Below are 6,053 nucleotides of genomic sequence, written 5' to 3'. Positions count from 1 at the left end.
ATTATTAAGGTTTGGTTCAGAGTAACAATCTATTTTAAATCTTTTAGTCTAATTAACACACAAAACTTTAATCAAAACTTGCTATTATTTTTAAAAGACTCGACACATTTTGTATGTGTGTAGGAACTACATGTGCGCAATTTGGGGTCAGTTTGTGACTCCTGGTAACAGCCTGGAGTAGTCTCTGCTTATTTTAATTAAGCTATGACACTATTTTCTGTAATTTATTTCAAACTGCCACTTATTTGTTTTATATTTCTAGGAAAAACATCAACTATAAAAACAGCGCAAGAGAAAAATGGGTGAAGACGATACTGATGAATCCAGTGTAAACTAAACGCATAACCTACCAAGAAAGCACACACACTTAATAGAGAATCAACATTCGGGCTTACAGCCAACACTACCTAGGGCAGATGGGATGCCAACTACAGCAAAAAAAAAAAAAAAAGAAGAAGTATACATAACTGTGATGAAGAACAAAGATGGGAAATACTCAACAGCTACCCAGGCTACACATTCAATTGGAAAAGCAAAAAAATAATTGACCATGCAAACCGAAGAGCCATAGAGTTCCTGGAAGCCTGACACCCAGCAAAGGAGCCATCAATAGATTATTATGAATCATAAGGCTAAAATGCATGAGACAGGTCCTTCTGAAGGCATGAATCAATGGCATCTATGAAAGTAGAAACCCATGGTGATAGTTGCCCGTTACATTCCATGGTAGAATCAGAGACATTGTGAATGAATGCAAACTAGAATTTTATTAAATTATATGATTTGATGGGTGGGAAAAAGTCAAAGGAATATCAAAAAAGAGGTTCTGGATCCTTTCAGAGCACCAAGAATGAGTGAGAAAGGTGAAATATCATTTTAGATAAAGGTCTGTTTTTTCAAATGCATGGCTAAAACACAAATCAGTTCGATCACTTAAGAGTTGGTATTATTCATTTAAACTTAAGAGAGATTGTATTATATTATCTCTATAATGAAAAAGGTTCATCACTTTTGCTATATAATTAATGTATTTTAATCACTTTTTACTTGACCTGTTATTCCCCTCCCTTTTTTCTTTTACATTAGATTGAATTGTAATGCTTGCTTTTGAATTTTAATAATTTTTTTTTTAAAAAAAACATAACTTGGCATAGGAATAACTATAACCCTAAAAGAATTATTTGACTGTACAGGATATAATGAAAGTTGTTAGAACAAATGAAGGATACCAAATTAATAACAGGTTTTGAATATGGGACAGACTAGTACTTGATACTGTCAAAAATTACTGGGGGGGGGTGGGAATGGACATTGGAAGATAAAGAAGTCAACAAAACTAGAGTGAAAATAAATCTGCAAGAATAAAAAGTATTAGATGCCAGTTTGTGCCCTACACAAATGTAAATTAACTTAACTTGGGTACAATGATGAAGTGAAAGAGACTGGAAAAGAAACAGAACTGTAGCAAAAAAATTGAAATGCTTTCTATTGGCGACTACACTGAAGGTCGTCCAAAGACAAGATGATGTCAGAATAAAAGCTGCAGAAGCATTTTTTGCTGAAAATTAAAGAGGTTTTGTAAGTGGATTGAAATGGCCTAAAGACAACCAAGCCTCCAAGCCGTCCCAAGGGGATTAAAAATAAAAATGACAAAAAAATGATTTGAGATGAATGAAACTATAACAGAAGGAATTATTAGGAGCATTGCAGAGATTCTGCAGGATACAACCAAGACTGATGCTGAAAAACAAATGCTAAAAAAAAATTAGTCTACGAACAAAAAGCGAAGGTATAAAATACTGCTAAGAATGGTCAGAAATGAAAAGGATGCGCCTGACGTTTGGAAGAAGGAAATTATTTTGATTATGTTATTAATCAATAATTAACCAATTAATCAATAATTAATCAATAATTAATCAATGATAATAATGATAATAATCATAATAAATGTTTTTCAACTAATACAACGGCTACCTGGCGGATTATCTTCCCCTTATAGGGAAGGGACTACGGAGGAGTAGGAGGATTCCCTAAGTAAGTAAATAGCAATGCACAGCAATGCATCCTCCTCTGCGCCATCGGCACGCCCCAAGGCTGGCTGGGGATGATGGGTATTACAGTTCGGTCTCCTTAGAAGCCGCCCATTTGGGAAAGCGGGGGGCAAACCCAAAACGCGGGAGGTGCTAAGCGGGGTCGGAGGGAAAGGAAACCAGAGGCCCGGTTCCAGTCTCCCAGGAAAGGTGGGTCGTCCGGGTCTCCCGCCGCTTCTGGTGGATAAAAAGCACCGCCCGAGCTGACTGAAAACTTAGGGCAGGGCAAAGAAAGCCGGAGCGCCTCCAAACTGGGCAACCGATTACTTGGCGAGCCTGGACTAGCCGAGTCGAGAAGGCGCCATTTCCTCTCCTCTCCCAAATAAATAATAATAATAATAAATCTCGTGCCGCCGCCCCCACACACACACTTCCCCATCGCCAGTCAGGGAAGCGACACCTCCCGCCTCTCCAACGCCTAAAATTCAAAGAAAAACCGACCTACCGCGCGGGGGAGGACGGCACACGAAGGTAACAGCAACATTGAGGCGGAGCAACCGCAGGAGGGAGGAGCCAGGCAGGCGCAGAAGGAAGCCACGTTACCAGGCGGGTTGGCTGAGGATCGGTGATCTCACACCCTTGACAGCCAGGGAGGAAGAAACGGGCCCCGGCGCGCTCGAGGAGGCGGAGCGTGGAGGGGAGAAGGGAGGCGATTGGCTGGCTGGGAAGGCGGGCGCGTGGAGCTGATAAGTTGGCATCTGCAGAGCGCGCGCGCGCGCCTGAAGCGAAAGCTCGCGCTGTCCTGTTCATTTGTTTATTTATTTATTTATTTGTTTGTTTGTTCTTGTTTTTATTTTGTTTGTTTGTTTATTTGTTTATTTGCTTATTATTTATTTTTATTTGATTTGTCAATTGCTTACAAGATAATAGGTATTAAGTAAAAACATAGTTATGAATACATGAAATGGGTACATATAAGAAAAAGAAAAGAAACAATAGGACAGGGAGGGTAGGCACGTCGGTGCGCTTATGCATGCCCCCTAGAGACCTCTTAGGAAAGGGGTGAGGTCCATAGTAGACAGTCTAAGGTTGAAGTTTTTGGGGTTTGGGGGAAAAAAAACCAGAGTTAGGTAGAGTATTCCAGACGTTGACCACTCTGTTGCTGAAGTTGTATTTCCTGCAATCAAGTTTGGTGCGGTTTACCTTGAATTTTGTATCTATTGTGTGCTCTTGGTTTGTTATGGTTGAAGCTGAAGTGTTTATTGACAGGTAGGACATTGCAATGTATAATTTTATGTACTATACTTAAATCGAACCGAAGGCGGTGTAGTTCTAGGTTGTCTACGTCTAAAATTTCAAGCCTGGTGGCATAAGGTATTCTGCTACAAGTAGGCTAGCATCTGTGTGGTGTTATTTATTTATTTATTTATTTATCTATCTATCTATCTATCTATCTATCTATCTATCTATCTATCTATCTATCTATCTATCTATCTATCTATCTATCTACCTATCTAATCTATTTATTTATTTAGATTTGCCAATCACTTACAAGATAATAGGTATAAGTATATACATAGTTATGAATACATGAAATGGGTACATATAAGACAAATAAAAGAAACAATAGGACAGGGACGGTAGGCACTTTGGTGCGCTTATGCACGCCCCTTACAGACCTCTTAGGAAAGGGGTGAGGTCTAGTAGACAGTCTAAGGTTAAAGTTTTTGGGGTTTGGGGAAGAAACCACAGAGTCAGGTAGAGTATTCCAAACACTGACTACTGGGACTGCCTGGGGAGGCAAAAAATTTGTGATCCCAAATGCAAAAACGGATGCCAGGACGAGATTCGGGGTAGAATTCCATACTTAAAAATGGTATTGCTTGCTGTTTTTAAAAATCAAGCTTTTTCGTTCCTGAAGAAGAAAACGCGTGATACCACGGTCAAAAAAACTGGTGCCTGGGGAGGAAAAAATTTTTTGATCCCAAATGCAAAAACGGATGCCAGGATGAGATTCGGGGTAAAATTCCATACTTAAAAATGGTATTGATTGCAGTCTTTAAAAATCAAGTTTTTTCGTGCCTGAAGAAGAAAACGCGTGATGCCGGGGTCAGAAAAACTGGTGCCTGGGGAGGCAATTTTTTTTTTATCCCAAATACAAAAATGGATGCCGGGATGAGATTAGGGGTAGAATTCTATACTTAAAAATCAAGCTTTTTGGTACTGGTGCCTGGGGAGGCAAAATTATTGTGATCCCAAATGCAAAAACGGATGCCAGGACGAGATTCGGGGTAAAATTCCATACTTAAAAATGGTATTGCTTGCTGTTTTTAAAAATCAAGCTTTTTGGTGCCTGAAGAAGAAAATGCGGGATGCGAGGGTCAGAAAAACTGGTGCCTGGGGAGGCAAAAAAAATTTTGGTGCCTGAAAAAGAAAATGCGTGATGCCGGGGTCAGAAAAAGTAGTGCCTGGGGAGGCAAATTTTTTTTGATCCCAAATGCAAAAACCGATGCCGGGACGAGATTCGGGGAAGAATTCCATACTTAAAAACTGTATTGCTTGCTGTTTTCAAAAATCAAGTTTTTTGGTGCCTGAAGAAGAAAACGCGTGATGCCGGGATCAGAAAAAGTGCTGCCTGGGCAAGCAAATTTTTTTTGATCCCAAATTCAAAAATGGATGCCGGGACGAGATTCGTGGTACAATTCCATACTTAAAAATGGTATTGCTTGCTGTTTTTAAAAATCAAGCTTTTTGGTGCTGGTGCCTGGGGAGGCAAAATTATTTTGATCCCAAATGCAAAAACGGATGCCAGGACGAGATTCGGGGTAAAATTCCATACTTAAAAATGGTATTGCTTGCTGTTTTTAAAAATCAAGCTTTTTGGTGCCTGAAGAAGAAAACGCGTGATGCCAGGGTCAGAAAAACTGGTGCCTGGGGAGGCAAAAATTTTGATCCCAAATGCAAAAACGGATGCCAGGACGAGATTCGGGGTAAAATTCCATACTTAAAAATGGTATTGCTTGCTGTTTTTAAAAATCAAGCTTTTTGGTGCCGGAAAAAGAAAACGTGTGATGCCGGGGTCAGAAAAAGTGGTGCCTGGGGAGGCAAAATTTTTGATCCCACATGCAAAAACGGATGCTGGGATGAGATTCGGGTACAATTCAATACTTAAAAATGGTATTGCTTGCTGTTTTTAAAAATCAAGCTTTTTGGTGCCTGAAGAAGAAAACACGTGATGGCGGGGTCAGAAAAAGAGGTGCCTGGGGAGGCAAAAATTTTTGATCCCAAATGCAAAAACGGATGCCAGGACGAGATTGGGTAGAATTCCATACTTAAACATGGTATTGCTTGCTGTTTTTAAAAATCAAGCATTTTGGTGCCTGAAGAAGAAAACGCGTGATGGCGGGGTCAGAAAAACTGGTTCCTTGGGAGGCAATTTTTTTGATCCCCAATGCAAAACGGATGCCGGGATGAGATTAGGGGTAGAATTCTATACTTAAAAATGGTATTGCTTGGTGTTTTTAAAAATCAAGCTTTTTGGTGCTGGTGCCTGGGGAGGCAAAATTATTTTGATCCCAAATGCAAAAACGGATGCCAGGACGAGATTCGGGGTAAAATTCCATACTTAAAAATGGTATTGCTTGCTGTTTTTACAAATCAAGCTTTTTGGTGCCTGAAGAAGAAAACGCGTGATGCCGGGGTCAGAAAAACTGGTGCCTGGGGAGGCAAAAAATGTTTGATCCCAAATGCAAAAACAGATGCCAGGACGAGATTCGTGGTACAATTCCATACTTAAAAATGGTATTGCTTGCTGTTTTTAAAAATCAAGCTTTTTGGTGCCTGAAGAAGAAAACACGGGATGCCAGGGTCAGAAAAACTGGTGCCTGGGGAGGCAAATTTTTTTATCCCAAATGCAAAAACGGATGCTGGGATGAGATTCGGGGTACAATTCAATACTTAAAAATGGTATTGCTTGCTGTTTTTAAAAATCAAGCTTTTTGGTGCCTGAAGAAGAAAACGCGG

This window comes from Notechis scutatus, chromosome 6, assembly GCF_049901735.1.
Source record: "Notechis scutatus isolate UNSWTSFEM ecotype Mainland chromosome 6, rNotScu1.2, whole genome shotgun sequence".
Classification (NCBI taxonomy): domain Eukaryota; kingdom Metazoa; phylum Chordata; class Lepidosauria; order Squamata; family Elapidae; genus Notechis; species Notechis scutatus.
Note: the sequence above shows the minus strand (reverse complement) of the source record.